General features: G+C 40.5%; 1 protein-coding gene across 3 annotated transcripts in view; it reads left to right on the top strand.

Moving 5' to 3' along the window:
* Dis3l2 (DIS3 like 3'-5' exoribonuclease 2) overlaps positions 1 to 26,761 on the top strand; it is a 357,736-nt gene that overhangs the window by 142,785 nt on the left and 188,190 nt on the right. The window lies entirely within an intron of this gene.

The following is a 26,761-nucleotide window of genomic DNA, read 5'->3' on the forward strand; positions in this document are numbered from 1 at the left end:
ATCAAAGTTTGTGATAGGCTTTGAGTTACAATTGGTAGTTGGCTGCAGTATGTTCCATTCCACCCTGTGGTTGATAAGAGCAGAATTATCCTCCCTTCCTTTTTCTTTCCTTTCTTCCATTCCTCCCTCCACACCTCCCTTCCTTTTTACTTGAGCTATTGAGCTATACCTCCAGTCAGAATTAAGCAAGTCTCAAAATCCTTATTTTTTTAAAAAACAAAATCTTTATTTTACTCTGTTTTGCTTTAGTTCAGCATATAAATTTAAAATGTATTTGTTATTTGTGGTAGGCAGAGATCACTTTAAATTTTGAAAATAAATTATCTTCAGGAAGTATTTTGACCTTAAGCCCTTAAAAAAACTAAGCCAGTCTTATTTTTCTCAAGGGCACATAAGCCATGGCTTTTGTGATTATAGAAAATGTGTGAAATTGCAAACACATGAATGAAGAGATGTACCCAAAGGCTCTTCCTGGCCACATTCTAGGAAGCTAACGGGCAAGCAAGTTGAGTATTGAAGTATCATAAGTTTCCAAGGGGTTCTAAATAGGGAAGGTATATTTCCTACTAGAGTCGAGTTTTGTGTATACTTGGAAATGGAGAAGACCTGGACCTGGCAACATGGATCTGGGAGGCTGATTAGGCAATAAGCATTGTTATCAGGACATTTCTGGCCCAATCACCATGAAACACTAGAAGGAATGCCAAAAGATTACCAGAGGAGGATTCCAAGCAAACAGCCTATGGTAAGGTCTGGCAAGCACAGCTCAGTACATCCTGAAGGCTGGGCTGATTTCAGGAAGGATTGCCAAAGCATTGCTTTTCTCCATTGCTTATGACCTTAGTGAGAGAGTAGGCTCTGAAATCATGTGTCCTTTTGGTGGCAAGGATTACTCATTCAGAGTGACTCCCTAGCCTTGAAATGTACTTTTAATGAGCAAGCTAGTGTTCTTGCTGATACTCTTGTCTGCCTTCTTTCCCCAGGCACACTGACCTGAGGGCACCCAGGTTACTCTTGTTTTTTTGGTATGCGTAGGTAAACTTGTGGTTTCATTTTTCAGGGGTCAAGCAGTTGGATCTTCATTTGGACCAATTCCTTGACATTTCTTTCTTCTTGTGTTTCTCCTTTCCTCTTTTATAAAGAGTTGAATATTGTCTTTCTTCTTGGAGTGCATACATGTTGTATACAACATCCATACTAGACTTAATGAGAAGAGAGATATAACCAAGACCCTAAGTAGTCACTTTTTTGTTAACAAGATCACTTAGAAGAAAGATACTTAAAGAACAAAATCAAGAAAGAAACACTTTAGAATAAGTTACTTGTGCTACATAGAAGAAATCCCCCTCTGGTGGCCCAGAGATCTTTGTATCCTCTTTTCCCTGGGCACCAAATTGAGGGGGTAAAGCATCAGCACAGATGCAAGGAAGTGGCAGATGGAAGCAATTGCAGAATTGATGACCTAGTTGTCAATGATTTTGCTCTTTGTCCTTTGAGAAGTTCCCTTTGTCCTGTAAGAAGTTCTGGAGCCATACCTGTGCTGGATGTGACATCTACTGCAATTCCCATCTCTATTACAGGAAACTTGCAGAGCGCTTCACAAGTCCATGGTGGGCGTGCTTGTATTTTTCCCTATTCTCTTCACATGTTCCCATCCCACTGCTATTTCCAGCATTTCTACTATTGCTCTCTTAGTAGCCTTGACTGAGGGAGCAGCTTTAATCCTTCCTCGGTGTCAGGTGCACATCCCTCTCTCCAGCTGCCTCTAAACAGAGAGTTTGTGAAGCCATATGGCTGTTTCTCATTTCTTGTTCTCTTGATATTTAGGAAAATCACAATTTGCTCTTTTAATAGATCAGAGCATTTTTAAGAGTATTCCAACCAGCTTTTCTTGCTTAGGATAATATAAAATCTGGTTATAGTTAAGATGTTTGTACTTTTTGTATTGTTTAAGGATTTGAAAGTTGTTATTGAAATAAACCATAACCTTAAGAACATCATAAACTTTCCCTAATACTTCTAGGAAGGTTCTTGTTTTGTACTTACAAGTGTATTATTAATCCTAGTTCATGCTTGTGTTCCAAAGTATTATTTTAAAAAATCTGGTTTCTTTACATAAAACAAATGCTATATATATTGCATGTGTATGTTCCTGTTTCTTCCTCTTTGCTTGGCAAACTTCAGTTATCTTGTCTAGTGAGAACATAGCTCCAATCCAGTTGTTTGTATCAAGGACTTATTGAGTTAGTTGAATGGCCCCTGTATATCTCAGACCCACTAGTTTCTCCCAGGCAGAAAACATGAATATATGCATAAATACATGAATGAATAAATGAGAGAGAAGATGGGCTAAAGACCTGGCCCCATTTGAAGATTCAGTTCCATGGCTTCCTGGAACTGATCTTTTACTGCTCCACAGGCATGACTTCTTTTTGGCATGGAAATCTATCAGAATGGCTGGCAATGTAGCTAAGTTATAGAAGTACTTGCCCAGGATGCACAAGTCCCTGCATTTGATCCTTAGCACTGGGGGAAAAAAGGATCTGACACTGTGTAGAAGCTGAGGACAGCTTCATTAAATTTCACTGTTTTTAAATGTATCCATAGTTTTGAAAAAAAATATTTTGGCAATGGTTGCCTGGTTAGCAAGTCCCAAAGCATAAACGTCTTTGCCGAGTGATATAATAGCTTTGTATCTTTCATCCCCGGCAATGGTAAGAATGAGGAGATCATGTGACGTTCATTCCTAACCTCTACCTCAGCAGGGTCTTCTAAGAGACCTTTTCCTGTTTCCTTAGCTGACTACCAGCACCTGATAAGTGAGCATAGATTTGGAGTGTGAGGTTAATGACACCTTGGTTTCTGTCTCCCAGCGGGCAGCTTCTATTTTTCACAAGAGGAGATTCCCTGAGGAATCTTTAATCTCCCCTAAGATTTGAATTGGTCTATTACTACTCCTGATAGGCTCCCCAATTCACCAGAACTCTCAGTGCTGTATTCCCTTGAGTTTTCTTTCCTCCTTCTGTTTGGCTTATGAAAGCAGACCCCTGTGATTATTCTGATGTGATTGGTTGAGTAATTGAAACCCCAGTCCTCTTCTCCAAATAGTCTATCAACTGTTTTTCTTTCTGAGATCTGAATTTCTTTTTCCAGATCTCCACTGTACATAATAATTAGTTCGACTAGAAGACTGTTGTATTTGCTTCAGAAGTTAGAATAAATAATAAATAATTAGTAATTTTTTTAGTACCTAAAACTTTGTACCAATCTTTAAAGATCTGATTTTTAAAAGGTAAAAACTTGCCTAGACTTTTCTTTAACAAAGGATACAATTCGAATTTTTGCTTCTATGTTTTTATACATAGGATGGATAATGTAGTAATGTTGGGCAGAGGGATCATGGCCAGGGCCTGTGATATCCTGAGACCCTCCCTCACTGTTACTCCAGGGCCCCAGCCTTTCCTGTGGAGTTTTCAGAGGAGATGCATGCATAGAAGCCATGTGAGAAACTGGTGCAGTTGCTCAGTAGGCAAGGCCTGATCCAAGCCAAACGACTCACCAGACTCTCTCCCTCTACCAATACCTTAGCCTTTTTCTATCTTGTCTCTACCAATGGGAGACAGACCTGCAGTTTCTACCCTTTTCTTTTACATACTACTGAAGATTGAACCGAGTACCTCTTACACACTAGGCAAGCACTGTATCTAAACGATTTGTCTATCCCCAGCTTTCCAGTTTCTGCAGTCCAAATTAAAGGTTGTAGATTACTTTGTCATATCCTTTGCCTATTAATGTGTCAGGCTTACTCTATCTGTGATAATTTTCAGAAATTCTTACCTGGTCTCTATAGTAAACTCTTTCCATTTAGGCATTGAAGATGTCTTTTTTTTTTTTTAATTTTGTCATTTAATTATATGTCTATTAAATTGTTCTATGGTATCAATAACTGAAAAATTTCAATTTTGGTGTTATAACATTAACCATATTCTTATGTGGTTTTAACTTTTTCCCTGTTCTTAGGTATCACCCCATATGATCTTTTATTAAAGATTTACCTCTTGATGGGTTTATGACATACATTCTTTATTGATTGGATATTGAGCCACTCCTGAATTCTGAGAATAAATATTATGTAATCCCAATGTGTTATTGTTTTTGAAATATACTATAAGGTTCCTTTAGGCACTGTATAGTACAATTTTTGTTTCATGTTAAATAGATACAAGAGTTTTTGCCATTTTATTTAGTATTTAGAGTCAAGATTATAGTAGCTCCATAGAATGACCTAAAATTTTCTTTACTAGTTTCTGTTTTGTTCCAGAATAGCTGGTATAAACTGTGAATTAATTTTTTTCTCTGTCCCCATTTTTTAAAAATTAGGTATTTTCCTCGTTTACATTTCCAATGCTATCCCAAAAGTCCCCCATACCCTCTCCCCAAACCCCCTACCCACCCACTCCCACTTTTTGGCCAAGGCATTCCCCTATACTGGGGCATATAAAGTTTGCATGTCCAATGGGCCTTTCTTTCCAGTGATGGCCGACTAGGCCATCTTTTTTATACATATGCAGCTAGAGTCAAGAGCTCCGGGGTACTGGTTAGTTCATATTGTTGTTTCACCTATAGGGTTGCAGACCCCTTCAGCTCCTTGGGTACTTTCTCTAGCTGCTCCATTGGGGGCCTGTGTTCCATCCGATAGATGACTGTGAGCATCCACTTTTGTATTTTCCAGGCACTGGCATAGTCTCACAAGAGACAGCTATATCAGGGTCCTTTCAGCATAATCTTGCTGGCATATGCAATCAATAGTATCTGTGTTTGATGGCTGATTATGGGATGGACCTCCAGGTGGGGCAGTCTCTTGATGGACCATCCTTTTGTCTTAGCTCCAAACTTTGTCTCTGTAACTCCTTCCATGGGTGTTTTGTTCCCAATTCTTTTTTTTTTTTCATTTTTTATTAGGTATTTAGCTCATTTACATTTCTAATGCTGTACCAAAAGTCCCCCATACCCCCCCCCACTCCCCTACCCACCCCCACTCCCCCTTTTTGGCCCTGGCGTTCCCCTGTACTGGGGCATATAAAGTTTGCAAGTCCAATGGGCCTCTCTTTCAAGCGATGCCCTATTAGGCCATCTTTTGATTAGATATGCAGCTAGAGACAAGAGCTCCGGGGTACTGGTTAGTTCATATTGTTGTTCCACCTATAGGGTTGCAGTTCCCTTTAGTTCCATGGATGCTTTCTCTAGCTCCTCCATTGGGGGCCCTGTGATCCATTCAATAGCTGACTGTGAGCATCCATTTCTGTGTTTGCTAGGCCCTGGCATAGTCTCACAAGAGACAGCTATATCTGGGTCCTTTCAGCAAAATCTTGCTAGTATATGCAATGATGCCAGAGTTTGGAAGCTGATCATGGGATGGATCTCTGGATATGGCAATCACTAGATGGTCCATCCTTTCGTCACACTTCCAAATTTTGACTCTGTAACTCCTTCCATGGGTGTTTTGTTCCCTATTCTAAGAAGGGGCAAAGTGTCCACACTTTGGTCTTCGTTCTCTTGAGTTTAATGTGTTTAGCAAGTTGTATCTTATATCTTGGGTATCCTAAGTTTCTGGGCTAATATCCACTTATCAGTGAGTACATATTGTGAGAGTTACTTTGTGATTGGGTTACCTCACTTAGGATGATGCCCTCCAGGTCCATCCATTTGCCTAGAAATTTCATAAATTCATTCTTTTTAATAGCTGAGTAGTACTCCATTGTGTAAATGTACCACATTTTCTGTATCCATTCCTCTGTTGAGGGGCATCTGGGTTCTTTCCAGCTTCTGGCTATTATAAATAAGGCTGCTATGAACATAGTGGAGCATGTGTCCTTCTTACCAATTGGAGCATCTTCTGGATATATGCCCAGGAGAGGTATTGCTGGATCCTCCGGTAGTACTATGTCCAATTTTCTGAGGAACTGCCAGTCTGATTTCCAGAGTGGTTGTACAAGCTTGCAATCCCACCAACAATGGAGGAGCGTTCCTCTTTCTCCACATCCTCGCCAGCATCTGCTGTCACCTGAATTTTTGATCTTAGCCATTCTGACTGGTGTGAGGTGGAATCTCAGGGTTGTTTTGATTTGCATTTCCCTGATGATTAAGGATGCTGAACATTTTTTCAGGTGTTTCTCAGCCATTCAGTATTTCTCAGGTGAGAATTCTTTGTTTAGTTCTGAGCCCCATTTTTTAATGGGGTTATTTGATTTTCTGGAGACCACCTTCTTGAGTTCTTTATATATATTGGATATTAGTCCTCTATCTGATTTAGGATAGGTAAAGATCCTTTCCCATTCTGTTTGTGGCCTTTTTGTCTTATTGACGGTATCTTTTGCTTTACAGAAGCTTTGCAGTTTTATGAGGTCCCATTTGTCAATTCTCGATCTTACAGCACAAGCCATTGCTGTTCTATTCAGGAATTTTCCCCTGTGCCAATATCTTCGAGGCTTCTCCCCACTTTCTCCTCTACAAGTTTCAGTGTCTCTGGTTTTTTGTGGAGCTCCTTGATCCACTTAGATTTGACCTTAGTACAGGAGATACGAATGAATCAATTCGCATTCTTCTACATGATAACCACCAGTTGTGCCAGCACCATTTGTTGAAAATGCTGTCTTTTTTCCACTGGATGGTTTTAGCTCCCTTGTCAAAGATCAAGTGACCATAGGTGTGTGGGTTCATTGCTGGGTATTCAATTCTATTCCATTGGTCTACTTGTCTGTTGTTATACCAGTACCATGCCGTTTTTATCACAATTGCTCTGTAGTACAGCTTTAGGTCAGGCATGGTGATTCCACCAGAGGTTCTTTTATCCTTGAGAAGAGTTTTTGCTATCCTAGGTTTTTTGTTATTTCAGATGAATTTGCAGATTGTTCTTTCTAATTTGTTGAAGAATTGAGTTGGAATTTTGATGGGGATTGCATTGAATCTGTAGATTGCTTTTGGCAAGATAGCCATTTTTACAATGTTGATCCTGTCAATCCATGAGCATGGGAGATCTTTCCATCTTCTGAGTTCTTCTTTAATTTCTTTCTTCAGAGACTTGAAGTTCTTATCATACAGATCTTTCACTTCCTTAGTTAGAGTCACGCCAAGGTATTTTATAATATTTGAGACTATTGAGAAGGGTGTTGTTTCCCTAATTTCTTTCTCAGCCTGTTTATTCTTTGTGTAGAGAAAGGCCATTGACTTGTTTGTGTTTATTTTATATCCAGATACTACACCGAAGCTGTTTATCAGGTTTAGGAGTTCTCTGGTGGAATTTTTAGGGTCACTTATATATACTATCATATCATCTGCAAAAAGTGATATTTTGACTTCTTCCTTTCCAATTTGTATCCCCTTGATCTCCTTTTGTTGTCAAATTTCTCTGGCTAGGACTTCAAGTACAATGTTGAATAGGTAGTGAGAAAGTGGGCAGCCTTGTCTAGTCCCTGATTTTAATGGGATTGCTTCCAGCTTCTCACCATTTACTTTGATGTTGGCTACTGGTTTGCTGTAGATTGCTTTTATCATGTTTAGGTATGGGCCTTGAATTCCTGATCTTTCCAAGACTTTTATCATGAATGGGTGTTGGATCTTGTCAAATGCTTTTTCCGCATCTAATGAGATGACCATGTGGTTTTTGTCTTTGAGTTTGTTTATATACTGGATTACGTTGATGGATTTCCGTATATTGAACCATCCCTGCATCCCTGGGATGAAACCTACTTGGTCAGGATAGATGATTGTTTTGATGTGTTCTTGGATTCAGTTAGCGAGAATTTTATTGAGTATTTTCCCATCGATATTCATAAGGGAAATTGGTCTGAAGTTCTCTATCTTTGTTGGATCTTTCTGTGGTTTAGGTATCAGAGTAATTGTGGCTTCATAGAATGAGTTGGGTAGAGTACCTTCTACTTCTATTTTGTGGAATAGTTTGTGCAGAACTGGAATTAGATCTTCTTTGAAGATCTGATAGAACTCTGCACTAAACCCATCTGGTCCTGGGCTTTTTTGGTTGGGAGACTATTAATGACTGCTTCTATTTCTTTAGGGACTCTGGGACTTTTTAGATCGTTAACTTGATCCTGATTTAACTTTGGTACCTGGTATCTGTCTAGAAATCTGTCCATTTCATCTAGGTTTTCCAGTTTTGTTGAGTATAGCCTTTTGTAGAAGGATCTGATGGTGTTTTGGATTTCTTCAGGATCTGTTGTTATGTCTCCCTTTTCATTTCTGATTTTGTTCATTAGGATGCTGTCCCTGTGCCCTCTAGTGAATCTGGCTAAGGGTTTATCTATCTTGTTGATTTTCTCAAAGAACCAGCTCCTTGATTGGTTGATTCTTTGAATAGTTCTTCTTGTTTCCACTTGGTTGATTTCGCCCCTGAGTTTGATTATTTCCTGCCGTCTACTCCTCTTGGGTGAATTTGCTTCCTTTTGTTCTAGTGCTTTTAGGTATGTTGTCAAGCTGCTAATGTGTGCTCTCTCTAGTTTCCTTTTGGAGGCACTCAGAGCTATGAGTTTTCCTCTTAGAAATGCTTTCATTGCGTCCCATAAGTTTGGGTATGTTGTGGCTTCATTTTCATTGAACTCTAAAAAGTCCTTAATTTCTTTCTTTATTCCTTCCTTGACCAAGGTATCATTGAGAAGAGTGTTGTTCAGTTTCCACGTGAAGGTTGGCTTTCTATTATTTATTTTGTTATTGAAGATCATCCTTAGTCCATGGTGATCTGATAGGATGCATGGGACAATTTCAATATTTTTGTATCTGTTGAGGCCTGTTTTGTGACCAATTATGTGGTCAATTTTTGAGAAGGTACCATGAGGTGCTAAGAAGAAGGTATATCCTTTTGTTTTAGGATAAAATGTTCTGTAGATATCTGTTATGTCCATTTCATAACTTCTATTAGTTTCACTGTGTCCCTATTTAGTTTCTGTTTCCATGATCTGTCCATTGGTGAAAGTGGTGTGTTGAAGTCTCCCACTATTATTGTGTGAGGTGCAATGTGTGCTTTGAGCTTTACTAAAGTTTCTTTAATGAATGTGGCTGCCCTTGCATTTGTAGCATAGATATTCAGAATTGAGAGTTCCTCTTGGAGGATTTTACCTTTGATAAGTATGAAGTGTCCCTCCTTGTCTTTTTTGATACCTTTGGATTGGAAGTCGATTTTATTCGATATTAGAATGGCTACTCCAGCTTGTTTCTTCAGACCATTTGCTTGGAAAATTGTTTTCCAGCCTTTCCCTCTGAGGTAGTGTCTGTCTTTTTCCCTGAGATGGGTTTCCTGTAAGCAGCAAAATGTTGGGTCCTGTTTGTGTAGCCAGTCTGTGAGTCTATGTCTTTTTATTGGGGAATTGAGTCCATTGATATTAAGAGATATTAAGGAAAAACAATTGTTGCTTCCTATTATTTTTGTTGTTAGAGTTGTCATTCTGTTCTTGTGGCTGTCTTCTTTATGGTTTGTTGAAGGATTACTTTCTTGCTTTTTCTAGGGTGTGGTTTCCGTCCTTGTATTGTTTTTTGTTGTTGTTGTTGTTGTTGTTGTTATTATCCTTTGAAGGGCTGGATTTGTGGAAAGATTATGTGTGAATTTGGTTTTGTTGTGGAATACTTTGCTTTCTCCATTTATGGTAATTGAGTGTTTGGCTGGGTATAGAAGTCTGGGCTGGCATTTGTGTTCTCTTAGGGTCTGTATAATGTCTGTCCAGGATCTTCTGGCTTTCACAGTCTTTGGTGAAAAGTCTGGTGTAATTCTGATAGGCCTGCCTTTATATGTTACTTGACCTTTTTCCCTTACTGCTTTTAATATTCTCTCTTTATTTAGTGCATTTGTTGTTCTGATTATTATGTGTCGGGAGGAATTTCTTTTCTGGTTCAGTCTATTTGGAGTTCTGTTGGCTTCTTGTATGTTCATGGGCATCTCTTTCTTTAGGTTTGGGAAGTTTTATTCTATAATTTTGTTGAAGATATTTGCTGGCCCTTTAAGTTGAAAATCTTCATTCTCATCTACTCCTATTATCTGTAGGTTTTAGTCTTCTCATTTTGTCCTGGATTTCCTGGATGTTTTGAGTTAGGATCTTTTCGTATTTTCCATTTTCTTTGATTGTTGTGCCAATGTTCTCTATGGAATCTTCTGCACCTGAGATTCTCTCTTCCATCTCTTGTATTCTTTTGCTGATGCTTGCATCTATAGTTCCAGATTTCTTTCCTAGGTGTTATATCTCCATCGTTGCCTCACTTTGGGTTTTCTTTATAGTGTCTACTTCCTTTTCTTAGGTCTTGGATGGTTTATTCAATTCCATCACCTGTTTGGTCTTGTTTTCTTGCAATACTTTAAGAGATTTTTGTGTTCCCTCTTTAAGGTCTTCCACCTGTTCAGCAGTGTTCTCCTGTATTTCTTTAAGTGAGTTATTAAAGTCCTTCTTGATGTCCTCTACCATCATCATGAGATATGCTTTTAAATCCGGGTGTTTTTTTTTGGGGGGGGTGTGTTGAGGTGCCCAGGACTGGGTGGGGTGGGAGTGTTGCATTCTGATGATGGTGAGTGGTCTTGGTTTCTGTTAGTAAGATTCTTATGTTTGCCTTTCGCCATCTGGTAATCTCTGGAGTTAGTTGTTGTAGTTGTCTCTGGTTAGATCTTGTTCCTCAAGTGTTTATGTTAGCCTCTATCAGCAGACCTGGGAGACTAGCTCTCTCCCGAGTTTCAGTGCTCAGAGTACTCTCTGCAGGTAGGCTCTCCTCTTGCATGGAAGGTGCCAGGATATCTGGTGTTCGAACCTGCCTCTTGGCAGAAGTTGTCATCCATTCACAGAGGTCTTAAGATCCCGTGGAGGGTCCTGTGTATACCTTAGGGGTGTCTGCAGACTCCACATCTAACGTACCCCTGTGCTGGCGTGTACTGGAAGGGACTTGTGCCCCTGATCAGGCTGGGTTATCTACTTCCCTAATTAATGCAGTCTCAGGTCCCGCACAATTGTATTGGAGCAGACGCTGTGTTCCACTCACCAGAGGTCTTAAGATCCCATGGCGGGTCTTGTGGGTAGCTGGTGGGTGTCGAATTAATTTTTTTTCTAAGGTTACGTAAAACTCATTGTAAAATTGTTTGCATGTGTTGTTTTTCAGAAAATGAGATTGTTGTTTTCAAACACATTAGTTGATATTTTTTTTAAATTTTTAATATTTTTTATTACATATGTTCCTCAATTACATTTCCAATGCTATCCCAAAAGTCCCCCATAGCGCCCCCCACTTCCCTACCCACCCATTCCCATTCTTTTGGCCCTGGCATTCCCCTATATTGGGGCATATAAAGTTTGCAAGTCCAATGGGCCTCTCTTTCCATTGATGGCTGACTAGGCCATCTTTCGATACATATGCAGCTAGAGACAAGAGCTCCGGGGTACTGGTTAGTTCATCATGTTGTTCCAACTATAGGGTTGCAGATCCCTTTAGCTCCTTGGGTACTTTCTCTAGTTTCTCCATTGGGAGCCCTGTGATACATCCAATAGCTGACTGTGAGCATCCATTTCTGTGTTTGCTAGTTCCCTGCATAGTCTCACAAGAGACAGCTATATTTGGGTCCTTTCAGCAGAATCTTGCCTTTATATGTTACTTGGCCTTTTTCTCTTACTGCTTTTAGTATTCTATCTTTATTTAGTGCATTTGTTGTTCTGATTATTATGTGTCGGGAGGTATTTCTTTTCTGGTCCAGTCTATTTGGAGTTCTGTAGGCTTCTTGTATGTTCATGGGCATCTCTTTCTTTAGGTTTGGGAAGTTTTCTTCTATAATTTTGTTGAAGATGTTTGCTGGTCCTTTGAGTTGAAAATCTTCATTCTCATCCACTCCTATTATCCGTAGGTTTGGTCTTTTCATTGTGTCCTGTATTTCTTGGATGTTTTGAGTTAGGATCTTTTTGCGTTTTACATTTTCCTTGATTGTTGTGCCGATGTTCTCTATGGAATCTTCTGCACCTGAGATTCTCTCTTCCATCTCTTGTATTTTGTTGCTGATGCTCGTATCTATGGTTCCAGATTTCTTTCCTAGGGTTTCTATCTCCAGTGTTGCCTCATTTTGGGTTTTCTTTATTGTGTCTACTTCCCTTTTTAGGTCTAGTATGGTTTTGTTCATTTCCATCATCTGTTTGGATGTGTTTTCCTGTTTTTCTTTAAGGACACTCACCTGTTTGATTGTGTTATCCTGTTTTTCTTTAAGGACTTCTACCTGTTTGATTGTGTTATCCTGTTTTTCTTTAAGGACTTGTAACTCTTTAGCCATGTTCTCCTGTAATTCTTTAAGTGAGTTATTAAAGTCCTTCTTGATGTCCTCTACCATCATCATGAGATATGCTTTTAGATCCGTGTCTAGCTTTTCCGGTGTGTTGGGGTGCCCTGGACCGGGTGAAGTGGGAGTGCTGGGTTCTGATGATGGTGAGTGGTCTTGGTTTCTGTTAGTAAGATTATTACGTTTACCTTTCGCCATCTGGTAATCTCTGGCGTTAGTTGTTATCGTTGTCACTGTTTAAAGATTGGAGCAGACTCTGTGTTCCACTCACCCGAAGTCTCAAAATCCTGTGGCGGGTGTCGTGGGTAGCTGGCGAGTGTCAGCCGACCCTGCGTCCTAGCTACCCAGGTGCTTTTCTGACCGGAAGAGGCTTGTGGCCCTACTCAGGCCGGATTTCTGCCTCCCCAACCAAAGCAGTCTCAGGTCCCGCGTGATTGGAATGGAGCAGAAGCTGTGTTCCACTCACCAGAAGTCTCAAAATCCTGTGGTGGGGGTCGTGGGTAGCTGGCGGGTGTCAGCCGACCCTTCGCTCTAGCTACCCCGGTGCTGGTCCGGCCAGAAGAGCAGTTGATATTTTTAAATTATAGATTTCTTCTTGCTAATTTTGGTATAGTTTAATAAGAATTTATATATTCAAGTGTATTATCATGTTGATATTTCTAATACTTTTCAATTTTTAAAATTATTCTTTAAATCCATATTGAATATTTTTATATCTTTAATTCTGTATTTTAATTATTTAATCTCCATCTTACTTTCTCTCTCTGTCTATGTCTCTCTCTTGCTCACTCATAGTGTCTCTTGAATGTTGAACCTCATGCATGGGTGGAAAGTGTTCTACATTTAGTTCTAGCTCCAACCTCATTTGTATTTTGAAAGCGTCTCACTAGTTTTCCATGATGGCCTTGAACTCATACTGTTGCCCTTATAGGACTTGAACTTGTGAGGCAGAAGGATCTGTCTCAGCCTCCCAAGGATAAATTATAGACTTGTACTACTAGACTCAGGTGGTTGAATGTTTTTTAGTAATTATTTTTATTCAGTGCCTTATAATCTCATCTCCCAATAAATATCAATACTTCATTTAAAATACCAGTAAAATTACTCATTAGAGATTTTTAAATGGCTTAAATAATAAGATATTAGGTAAATTCTTGGGAAAATATTTTGGCCAAAACTTTCCTGTTCTAGTTTGTTATAGGCAAATGCTCTACAACTAGACCTTCTAATCTGTCTAATAAGTATTTGCTTATATTTATAACCAAAATTATTACTGTGTAAGAAGTAACATTTCTCCTGTTATAATTTATAAACTTTGGCCCCTATTCTTACTCTTTAACCTCCTCCTGGAAATTATGCTCAAGGATCTATTTCTGAATTATCTCAGGGCAGACATTCAGGTGGCAGTAGTGTAGGGCAGAGCAATGAAGTGGGAGGGAGGTGAACAAGGTGTGAGTCTCCCACTTGTTCTGTAATGAGGGAACTGGACAGAGGTCTCTGTGTAGGTACAGTTTCAGTATTGGGAGGGATTTAATCAGCTAGACCGTGATGAGTCAAACATGAATGGCTTCAGGTCTTCATGAGCACTGCTCATCTCTGAAAAACATTCTAGCTTGGGCCACTTTTCTGTGTCATTTGTTTATTTGCAGAACAGTTATGGGAAGATTATGATGGTAGCAATGTTCTGCCATATGCAGGTCTCTTATTTATTGACACATTGTTAGAGCATGTTGGCTATCCTTCCCACTTCCTCCCTCCTTTTTTTTTTTTTTTTTAATCCAGGAGTCATTTTGGTCTGCTTGCATATTTCTCTTTGACAGAATACCCGAGGCCTGAGGGCTTGGGTGGCAATGTACTTTTCTAGCATTACAAGTAATTGATTGGATAAAATTTGTTCTATCTGGGGTACCCTCACAACACCTGCCAGTAGGTATGCTTGTTGGCACTTTTGCCAGCACTTTTAACACACGATTATTATAACTGAAATTTTACACAGTTTGTCACAAACATTGTTTCTACCATTGTCTCTAGACAGGGGTTACCAGTGCTCCAGCATGTCAGTTGTTATATGTTCTTTATGTTCTCAGCCAAGAGCAACCAAGCAGAGGCAAAGGTACTAAGAAGTTTCTTGTTTTCCCCATAGCTGCTCTGCTCTCGGTAGGCATTCCACCAAATGAGCTGAAACCTGCATGTTCCCTGGCAGCTCCCTCCTTTGGGCTCTTCTAACACTCTTATCAATATGATGCTCTGTGGCTTCTTGCTTGCTGTGTCCTTTTAGCTTCCTTCTTGTCTCCCTAGATTATTTAATAATCCTGAGCTCCTTGGCCATGAGACAGGAAGAACCCTTTCCTCTCCTTCTCTCCTTGCTGTGCTCACTAGACTTTAGCCCTCCTCCTCCTCCTTTTTTCTCCTCATCCACCTACAGACCTCTCTCTCTCTCTGGTCTACTTAGGGTCATGCCAGTTCATGGTCATGCCAGCAAATGCACACTGGCTGTCATATGTCGTGGCACATACATTATGTTGTCTTAGAACTCATAGACGCACCAGTGAGAAAGCTCTTTGGTGAAGGCACTTACTACCAAACATGGCAGATCTCTGGGACCCACCTGGTGGAATGAGAGAATCAATTTCTTTCTACAAGCTGTCTTCTGACCTCAACATGCGGACTGTGGCCTATGCATGCATGAATGCATGTACACACATGCACATACAGAGTAAATAAATAAAATAATCTGTAATATTAATTAACCTAAAAAGATTAGAGAAACATGGCTCTGGACAGATCCACAATAGGAATATATTGCATATGTATTCTTCCTATCATGCAACATTCTATGCTTGTCAGTAGCTCTAAGTCAGCACTTCACATTCCTAATATTTCCTAATATTGGATGAAAATGCAATTTGCATTTGGTTAAACTGCAAGGCAAACCTGTGTCCCAGCTGATGCACCTGACTGGAGCCCTCCAGAGTACCTGACTTTCTCACCCATCAGAAGCTCTGAGCTTTGATTTCAAGGGGGGAGGGTATATGAAATTAATTATAGATGGGATTTGTTATAAAACAATACTCAAAATGTGAGATCCTAGACAAAAGTTAATTTAAAATTTTTTCCAGGGCTAGAGAGATGGCTCAGTGGTTAAAAGCACTGACTGTTCTTCTAGAGGTTCTTGAGTTCAATCCCCACCAACCACATGGTGGCTCACAACCATCTATAATGGGATCTGATACCTTCTTCTGGTATATCTGAAGACAGCTGCAGTGTGTTCATATAAATAAAATAAATTAAAAAAATTTTTTTTTCTGGCTTAAACCTAGCTAGAAGCTACACTATCCAATAGTGCACTCTTTTATTTTACAGATGAGATTATTGAGGTTCAGATAAGTGTTTTGTTTTCTTAGGGTCCCAGAAGACGTTAATAGATTTATAAATGAAAATTATATGTGCCCATAGCAAGGAAGACATTCCTAATAGGCTGCATTTGAAAAGAGCAAGAACAGTAGAACAGTGCTCATTGACTATCTAGTTCATGCTTCCCTTTTCTTGTTCCTACATTTTCATCTGAGCATCCATCCCCTTGCCAGGTAACTTGTGATTTGAGTGAAGTTGATCCTAGCTGTAGAGTGAGGTATTATTTGTTCTATATAGGTTTCTTGGCACACTTACCTGCCTTAAGCTAGTAGGACTTACTGCAGCAATGGATATCTTCTAGCCTGAATGTCCAGTTCTGTAACCACAAAAGCTCTTGACTGCTTGAAACAGGGCTGTTATGGCTGAGAAACTGAAAATTCAAATGTGTTCATTTTAAATCATTACATGTGGATAGTGACTTCTTTATTGGATAGTGTAGCTTTATACCTTTGCCTCTTTCCAAAGATCAGTGGCCCAGTCTGATCAGGGTAAACCTTACTCAGAATTCTGGGGCAAAAGTTGTTTGCTTATGGATATGAACAAGGAAACATTTATCCCTAATTACTATTGTCAGCTGTCCAATTACTTACTAAGTATTGTGGACAGAAGAGTGAAAAACCAAAAATGTCTGGGCCCTCACAGTCATTAATGAGCCTTAGATCAATTGACCCTGAAGTCTTCCCTACATATGGAGTTCCAATTACACAAATGAATGAGTCACCTTTCTTAGGTAAGCCAGTTTGAGTTGGATTTTCTGTCCTTTCAACTATGAGTAACCAAGTAGAGGCAAAGGTACTGACAGACTTCCTGTTTCCTATAGCTGTTGTCCCTCTGATGGACATTCCAATGAATGAATCTCATAAGAGAGGGAGAGGGCTGTGTTGTAAAGGGTGGTGTGAACTAGGTACCAGTTCTACTCTACTTGCCTGCCATGTAAACTTGGCAGTTTCTTTTCTTTTCTGGTTCCAGGGTGTTTATTTGTTCATGGGCATTATACTTGTTTGCAGCCCATATGGTATTTGCACACAATAAGCTTAATGTTTGTTGTTGGGAAGCCAGGCTGAATGCAAAGGGAAATCTAGATGTTTGTCCTTGACAGGTACTTGGTCATTGAGAATAGACACAAACCTGGGACATGCTTCTACTTATGTAGTAGATACAGTTGGATAATGACCTTACTGCCATTAGATGCTTTCTCCATGGCTTGCAGGTTCTGAAGCTATAATATCTTGCAGAGCCAGAGGCAAAAACAAAGGTATTAAAAAGCAGAGACTGCTAGTAACCACAGAGTGGTCTTCTGTATAGAAAAGGAAACTATTGAGAGGAGAGACAAGATAAAAATGGGTAAGAGGAGGAGAGAGCCCATAGATGATAATGTATTCCCTGGGCTTTGAAGGATAAATATGATTTGCTGAATGGAAGAAGGTAAAGAATATTCCGAGTATGAGCAGGGTCATAGAGGTATATGAGTAGTAACTTCAGTGGGACCAGTACAGGATTCATAGTGGAAAGTGTGAGAGAAGGCTAGAAAAGAGAGTGTACTGAGGCTTGCAGTTATTGATGGCTGCTAAGAGAGATAAGTTGGAAAGAGTCACCTAAAGCCGCAATGGAAAGGGAATTGATTGTTAGAAAGGGGGGAGGAGTGAGGACAGTACTCATTCAGACCATCCGTGCAACAGGACCGGACTGCTGACTGAATGCAGAATAGATGGTGAGACACTCAGAACTAGGATTAACAGTAGCAGCTCCCATGTGAGACAGGCAGAGGGGAGTCAAGCCTAACAACCATTGTGTGCTCATAGTCTTAAGTGAGAAGAAAACTAAGGATAAGAAAGGACTGTGAACTTGAGCTCTCTGTTGAACTTGAGTCTCCTAGAGGACACTGATACCCAGAAAGTGGTTCCATAGGAGGGATGATGAGATTCTACATCTGTGTACTATTAATAAAGCTGTGGGAAATGGGCAAGTTTGTCAAGTAGATGGACTGCACTTGGATTTACCTGGAGGAATCATTGCTCTGTTAAAGCAAAACAAACTGCTAGATGCAGAAAGCTCAGGGGCAAGGTGAATACAGCAACAGAAAGCTTTGTACAAGACCTAGGAGAAACGTTTGTAGAAGTGGTGATGAACGTTCTGGAGAAATGAGGGAGTGACTGACTTTCCTTTAGTGAATGTCAAGTAGTTAAAGATTATTTTCATTGAAGAAGACTAATTCTCTTAGTTTTTAAAAACCAGCCATTATTCAGGGAAGGTTGCTCTTTTGTATTCAACTCTTATTTTATAACAAGATAATGAAAAAGTTTATTTCAGGATTGATTGAACAGATCCAGAAATGTGTGAATCAGCTGTGAAGAGCATTTCTGCTTGCCTCTTCCTGTGCTCCAGAGGCTGCTTGTCTGTGAAGTCAGAGTTGTAGCCTCAGGGAAGACCCTGTCAAGTAATTCCTTCCTTTTCCTCTCTTGGCCAGCCTGTGCCACGTTTATTCACTTGAGCGATGAAACCTGTTTTGTAACTTGTTTTTTTAACCTCCCTTCCTTGAAGCTTTTTTAATTAAAAAAAAAATATATATATGTAGTAGGTTTCTTATTAGCATGTATTCATTGTGAAAGCTTAGTTAGAGATCGTTCATTCATTGCCGCTGCACTGAGCTTTGTGTGTCTACAGGTCCATCTTGTTGGCATCCAGTTCCCCTTGGATCACTCTAAATAATTCCCATTCTCCTTTGAGAACCTATGGAGATGACTTTCAAGTCATGTAGAAACATGCCAATGGGAATCTGCCTGATTAATGGACTTGCTGTAATGATGTTTATGCTTGTGGAGATTTTCAAAATGCTAGTGAGGATTCCAGCTTGTTCTGTTAGATAAAAACTAGGCTCTGTATTTTTGGCTGTGAAAGACCCATCAGTAAGGGCAGATTGTATTCAGTTGAACACTCTTTATGGCTTTCAGATAACATTTAAACAATAATAGTCCATAATGCTAATGTCTGAACATATCGCCCCTCTCCTACCTCAGGTACCCACTCTCCAGTCCCCTGAAGGAAAGCACAGCCTCATAGTGAAGTTTGTCCTATACTTCAGCTAGTGGCTCCAACCTGGCCAACCCCACCAACCCCTAGATCTGACTCTAACTTCTCTTGGGCCTTTTAGCTATTCCACCCTGCAGTCTGCAACTCACCTTGCCCTATTTATTGGATTTTTAGTTTCTGGTACGAGTGCTATTCAACCCTACTGTGCAGGAGGGTCAGGATCCAAGTCTGTCTGTCTGGCTGTTGAATTCTCTAGCAGCAAAATGGTTTCTAACAAAATGTGTCAACACAGTGCAGGATAAGAACTGAAGAAGCATATTTGCCATTTTCCCTATTTATAAAAATCCTTTGTAATAAACACTTTGACCACTTCATGGGTTCTCGCATAAATCAAGTGAGGTGTTGGGAGGAAAAACTCCTTTAAAAGGATGAAGCATTGCCTTCCATCGTGGGATTTTCCAGACTATGCTTTTTAAGCCTAATGTCTCTTGAGCTAAGGAGTATCACATGACTCTCTTGCAGAGGTTCTCAGACTGCACACAGCATTATCAGTGAGCTTTCTTGGTCTCTGGTGGTCCTTCCCCATCGGGGCCTCCTGTCTACCGCTTTGCCTACCTGTGTGCCTGAGCCTGCTACCCAGGCCCCAGAGCCTCCAAACACACCCTGTTCATTTTTCCCCCTTTTCTGTGATTCCTCTCCTGCTGTGAAGCTAACCAATCCTAGCTTCTCCTGTGAAGATGACACCTTTCCTCACAATCCCAGCTATCACTTTAGAAGTGTGTTTGTTTTCCATTACCATGCAATAAATCACCACAGGCTTGGAGGCTTAACACAATGCATCTGTTATCTTGGTTCTAGGAGTTAGGAGTCAGAACTTGGCTTTGCTTCTGGGCTCTTCACAGGGCTAAGGTCAAACTGTTGGGTTATTTGAAGGCTGGACTGTAAGAAAAACCTGCTTTAAGTGTCCATGGAATTGACTAGAGTCAGTTCCTAGCAGGCTTGGAGCCGAGAACTTCAGCTTTTGCTGTTTGTATGCTGGAGGCTGCATTTGGCTGCTTCCTATACAGGTCCTTCTTGTTTGTAGCTGGCTTCATGCGACTGAGTAAGAGAGTCAGATAGCAAGATGGAAGGTACAGTATGTAACTCAATCATGGAAGTGGCATTATCTTTGCTTTATTCTGTTGCTTAGAAACAAATCATAAGCCCTGCCTATGCTTGAGGGGGTTTGGAATTACATAAGGACATAAAACAAGAAGGTAGACTGATTTGGGCTATTGTCAGCCTGGTTACCACAGATATTTCTTTTTTCAGCCCTCACTTATTTCTTACAACAAATGTATGGTCATCCCTTTTGTGGCTCTTCTCTATAGCTACCTACCTACCTTTTACTAGTATTTTTATGGTTGGCTTGGGCTTTTTATTTTCTTCATGTGACTGCTTTTGCACATCTTTAATTCAGTTGCAGCTCCTAGAACAGTTTTATTTTGTATATTGTTCTGCAAAAGATGCCTTCCTTCTCTGTGTAAAACTGAAGGAGCAAACCAGTTCCTCTCCTGTGTAATACTTGAGTCTCCTTTTCTTGCTCAGCAGCTACACAGCATTCATTTTATAAATCTAGAAATTTGAGAATTGGTAGCAACTCAGTGACTTATCCACATGTCTATCAGCTAGGTGGTATGGTTGCTCACATTGCGCTGATTTGCATTCAACGCTAGAGCCTGTTATCTTATTAAGGAAAAGCAGTTGTCCGTCAAAGACATAAACAATACCAGCTTAAAACATTAGCTGTTTTTGAGTGGTTCATTGTTCTTTTTCCTGGAAGCTTGATGGATCTTAGAAATTATGTAATCTATAAAAATGAATTCATTTCTGTTTAAACTAGCTGGCTCCTGTTCCCTCTTAATAATCATTTTGTGGTCCCGCTATTTCTAGGTCATAACAAATGAATTAAAAAGAGGGCTGGCCTTTGGGGAAGCAGCATTTAATTTCTTTCCCTTCAACCAGGAGTGATCTAGCCTTCATTATGCCTATTTAAGATGTTCTATAGAGTGAGTATTCAATATACTTTAAAAGGCTTGTAACAGAATGGTATCATTTGGTATCTGTGGGCCTGCAAACTCCAAATGTGGTATAATTCATCTGGTTTAGCTTCCCATGCTTGGGGGACAATCCTTGTGTACCTCTCTAAGATGGCTTCTAACCTTTTTCATTCCTTGTCTTATTAGTGTACTAACTAGTCTTTAGAAGGCACATGAAGAAATGATAGTCTAGTTTTAGTGAACACATTTGTGGTACTGAAATGTTGACATCACAGTAGAATGAGATGACTGGTCCCTTTAAGAAAATCTGAGGTAAAAGCCAACTTACACTTGGAGGAATCTTCCATCTGTTGAAAAAGATGCAGAGTGGGTGCATTGGAGACAGACAGAGGTGAAAGCACATGAGTGTGTATGTCTGCATTTTAGGTCTTTGGGGAGCCATGAGGCTAAAAGCCAATTAAAGCTTTAGTAGAGAGGAATTAAAAAGTCATTTCTCTTGGGCAAAGGAAAGATTTAGAGCAGAGAGTGCTCAGAGAAAAGCAGGAAGGTGTTGAATTAATGCAGCCAACTCCTGGGAATTGGAATCACTGCAAAGCCCCCATCTAAGATGACCCTGTGAAGGATTCAGGTTGGGGCCCCAAAGAGACTCTAGGACTTGGGAACTTGAGTATATGTGTGCAGGTCAGCCTAAAGAAGAAAATGGCTGCATCCTGTCATGTTGGGTCCTCCCTTCTCTAACTTCTTACCAGTTTTCAAATTAATACAGTTCAGAGGAATTGATATTCTTGGGAAGTTTTAAATCTCTTACTGATTGGGTATTAACTTCCTTTTCATTCACTTATTTATCTCAATATATTAAGGCTTTCTCTTACCAATCTCTGCCCATGTATTTTCATCATGTGGCCTATTGCTACCTAATTTATATTCCAGTTGATATTCCTAATCTCTATCATAGGATGTAGGCTGTATATCCATCTTGCAAAGAGAATATCACCATATGTTTGTTCTATTGTAACCTTGAACTCAAAGAGAGTCCAAAATGAAGTTGACTCTCCCAGTGTCTAGAACCAAGGTGGATCACTTAGATTGCATGGTTTCCTTCCCCACTCTATATTTATAGATGGCATGTCATTTCTGAAGGTAGTGTGGCATCATAGGGAGAGGATGAGGCCTTGGCATTAATCAGAGTTGAATCCTGACCTATCGCTTGAATCCTGACCTATCGCTATGCCTTCCTAACTGACATCCACTGAAAAGCCTGATATTTTGTATTTTTGAGCCTTGTTTTTCCAAACTTTAGAATTGTAGTAGAATTCCCTGCCTACTTCACTTGGACTGCTAGGGAATATAAAACCTAGTGCTGTATGTGAATCATCTAATACAATGCCAAGTGTGTGATATCAGCTCTGTGATGAGTTACTAGTTACAGGGTTGAGTGTGATTAGCACCAAGCTTTTCATGTACAGGCCTATGTTTTGGGACACAGTCTCATAGAAGTTTCTTCAAGAGTGTGGAATAATGAGCATATATTGGGTGTCCCTCCCACTTTTTACAGATGTGGTTGGCTTCCATATTTCAGAGGAGCCAAAGCCCATGTGTAATCTCATCTACAGTGTTTCAGTGCAGCGCAATTGGCATCTCAGGCTTTCTGCCTGAGGTTAATCTTTTCTCTTGGGCTCTGATCTTATTCCTTCCTTCCCAGGGACCCCTCCTTTTTCTAATTGAGCTCACTTCTACCACACCTTCTTGACTTGTTTCTTCCCATCATCAGCTAACTATTCCAAGCCCCTCTTATCTTAAAAAAAATAAAATATTCAAAACCATGTGGCAATTTCCCTATATAGCCACCACCCTATATTATTCTACTCCCTCACAGCTAGACTTCCTGAGCCCCAGTCCACACCCTCATTCCCACAGTCCACATCACACTCAATTTCCCAGGCACAGCATCCTGGTTTTTCTTTGTTATTCATTATGATTGGTCAGACCAGAGTTACCTGTGTGTGAGCTTGTTACTATAGCCACATTGCTGAATATGCTTTCCCCACTCAAATGCTTTCAGGCTTTGGCTTCTGTGATCAGACATCAGCCGCCGCCGCCACCGCCGCGGTCGCCTCCTCCTCCTCCTCTTCCTCCTCCTCCTCCCCCCGCCGCTCCTCCTCCTCCTCCTCCTCCTCCTCCTTCTTCTTCTTCTTCTTCTTCTACCTCTCTGACCACACCTCAGTTTCCTTTGGAAACTTTTCTTCTGTTCCTTTGCTTGAAAATTGATGTTCCAGGGCTCTTGTCTCTCCTAATCTGAACAGTCTCTGAGGGAGAGCCATTGTGTTCATTCGTCCGTTCTCTATATACAGGTGACTTACATGGACTAGTTCTAGCCCAAATCTTCCTCTTGAGCAACATATCTAATAGCAGAGCCTCAAGCTCACTAACCCCCTGAGCTTATGTCCTTTCATGCTTATCTGTGCCAGCCCATTGCTCCTCATTCTTCAGTGAGCATTAGAATCACATGAAAGGCTTGTTTCTGGGCCTTGTCCCCAGAGCTTTTGGGTCAGTAGGTATAAGGAGGAACTGGGGTTATGATTTGCATGGGTCCCCAGGTGATGTTTATGCTACTCGTCTGGAAAATATACTTTGAGAACTCCTGTTATAAGAAACTAAGGTACAATTTTCTGCTGCCTGTTGTACATTATATACCCTTGCAGTTCCAGATCCTCACAGGCCTCTAAATCTTTTCAAGTTTTGTCTTCTAATTGCCCCTCTGTCCAGGACCCACCCTACTGCAAGTAGAATGCTTTCTTTCTTTCTTTCTTTCTTTCTTTCTTTCTTTCTTTCTTTCTTTCTTTCTTTCTTTCTTTTTCTCCATGAATTTCTTTATTTATTCACTTTTCATTCTGATCATAGCCATCCCCTTCCCAGGCCCGGCCCTTACACCCTTTCTCCCTCCCATTCTCCTCAGGGGAGGGCCCACATAGGTTACTCACTCATCCTAGCAGGACAAAGGGCATCCTCTCCCACTGAGACCAGACAAGGCAGCCCTGCTATGGAAAAAGAATCCAAAGGACCACAACAGAGTCAGACAGTTCTCGTTCCAACTGTTAGGGGACCCACATGAAGAACAAGTTGCATATCTGCGACATATGTGTAAGCAGCCTAGGTCCAGCCCACGCATACTCTTTGGTTGGTGGTTCAGTCTCTGTGAACCCCTATGGGCCCAAGTTAGTTGCCCTGTAGGTCTTCTTGTGGTATCCTTGACCACTCTGGCTCCCATTTTCCTTTCCCCATTCTTCCACAAGATACCCCAGGTTCTGCCTATTGTTTGGCTGTGGGTCTCCACATCTGTTTCTATCAGCTACTGGGTGAAGTCTCTCAGAAAACAGTTATGCTAGGCTCCTGTCTGCAAGTATAACAGAATATCATTAATAGTGTCAGGGATTCGCTCTCACTCATGGGATGGGTCTCAAGTTGGGCCAGTTATTAGTTGGCCATCCACTCGATCACTGTTCCATCTTTGTCCCTGCACTTTTTGTTGGCAAGACAAATTTTGGGTTGAAGGTTTTCTGGGTGAGTTGGTGTCCCTCTTTTTCCATTGGAAGTCCCTGTGTGGCACATTTACACAATGGAATACTACCCAACTATTAAAAACAAAGACATCCTGAAATTTGCAGGTAAATGGATAGACCTAGAAAATATCATCCTGAGTGAGATTACGTAGAATGCTTTCTTACAGTAACTTGCTAACTGTTCCTCCTGCCTCCAGTCAATCTTCCTGAATCTTTTCCCAATACAGATACTAGTGTAAATTTCTTCACATAAAGATCATGTCAAGACTGTTGCCTTCATTCTCCTTTAGCACCCCCCACCCCATTGATAGAAATCTAAAATCTATTTACAGAGAACCTTCTCCCTCCTTGTTTTGAATATCATGAATTAGGCATACAAAAAAGACAGAGAGAGAGAGAGAGAGAGAGAGAGAGAGAGAGAGAGAGAGAGAGAGAGAGAGAGAGAGAGAGAGAGAAAGGAGAGAGAGAAAGGAGAGAGAGAAAGGAGAGAGAGAAAGGAGAGAGAGAAAGGAGAGAGAGAAAGGAGAGAGAGAAAGAAGCATATGTTTCATCTGGTAGAGTACTTGTTTAGAATGTGTGAAGCCCTGGATTTAATCCCTAGCAGTACATAAAATTGGGTGTGCTGGCATGCGTCTGTAATTCAAGCACTTTGAAAGAAGAGGCAGGAGGACTTGGAGTTCAGGGTTAGCCTCTGCTGTTGAAGGCTTGCTTGGGATATATGAAACCCTGTCGGTGGGGAGAAGAAAACAAACAGCAAATATGGCAGCCATTTTATACACCTCATTGCCTCTTACTTTTTCTGTTAGCCCTATATAGTATATTCTATTCTTTGAATCTGAAATATTGTCACACACTCAGGTTTTAAATGCTTGCTCCCTATTTCTTGACTTTAGAAGACTACAAACCTTTAGGAGATAGGGTTTGACTTTGCTGATGGAAGTAAGTCTCGAGGGGTAGGCAGGCCATCAGTTGAGCCCTAGTTAAAGATATTCTCTTCTTTCTGATCTGCCTGATAAAAATAATTGTTCTCCACTGAATGCTGGAGCTACTATAATATGATCTGCTCAGTTGCATAAGACCAAACAGCTATGGATTGAACCCTATGAAACTATGAGGCAAGTAGTTTGTTATTCCTGTAAATAATTTTTTTCCAGGAATTTTGGATAGAGACGTAGCTAATACAGAAAATAACACCAGCAAAATGGGATCTGTACTATGAATAAAGTGATCATATAGTTCTTGGGCTTTTGGAGCTGGTTTGTAGGAACAACATGAAAGAGTTTAGAGCTACAAGCTAGAGAAGTCTCCCTCCCTCCCTCCCTCCCTCCCTCCCTCCCTCCCTCCCTCCCTCCCTGTCCTTTCTTCTTTCTCTTCTCTCTCTTCCTGCAACCCCCAGACAGGTAACTGAAAATCCCCCTACCTCTATTTATTGCCTATCTATTGCTTTAGCCTTTTATTAACAGATTAACTTGAGGAGCAGCGTTCACACAACAAAAGCTGGAGAACCTGAGAATTTCCTCATTGGGGCCATCCAGATCTTGGGGAACCATTATTTAGCATTCAAATACATAGCAGCACCAGACCAACCCACAACAGTGATGGGTATATAAATATACAAGCACTAAAGATGGGCTTGGATTTGTCACATGAGTGTACTGCTCTTTCAATCCGATAGATTAATACCCCTCCCCTTACTTTTAAAGGCCTTAGCCTTGGTATTAATTAATTAATTAATTAATTAATTTTTCATGCATGTGAGTGTTTTACTTGTACATGTCTGCATACACGTGTGTGCCTGATGCCCACAGAGGCCAAAATGTTGTGCTAGAGCTCCTGGAGCTGGAGTCACAGATGACTTTAGCTTCCATATAAGGACTGGGAACCAAACAAGTCCTCTACAAGAGCAGCAAATGTCCTTAAACACTGAGCCCTCTCTCCAGACTCGAAACACACTTTTGAAAAGTTATTAGTAATTATTTGTGGTGCTGGGTATTAAGCCTAGAACCTCATGTATGCTAGGTAAGTGGTCTACCAACCCTGAAAATGTCTGCTGTGCTTATAAAGTGTTAAGAATCATTAGGCTTTGCAAATTGTATCTTGGGTATTCTAGGTTTCTGGTCTAATATCCACTTACCAGTGAGTACATATCATGTGAGTTCTTTTGTGATTGGGTTACCTCACTCAGGATGATACCCTCCAGGTCCATCCATTTGGCTAGGAATTTCATAAATTCATTCTTTTTAATAGCTGAGGAGTACTCCATTGTGTAAATGTATCACATTTTCTGTATCCATTCCTCTGTTGAGGGGCATCTGGGTTCTTTCCAGCTTCTGGCTATTATAAATAAGGCTTCTATGAACATAGTGGAGCATGTATCCTTCTTACCGGTTGGGACATCTTCTGGATATATGCCC

Source organism: Mus caroli, unplaced genomic scaffold (assembly GCF_978045245.1).
Source record: "Mus caroli unplaced genomic scaffold, Mus_caroli_1 scaffold_1, whole genome shotgun sequence".
Lineage (NCBI taxonomy): Eukaryota > Metazoa > Chordata > Mammalia > Rodentia > Muridae > Mus > Mus caroli.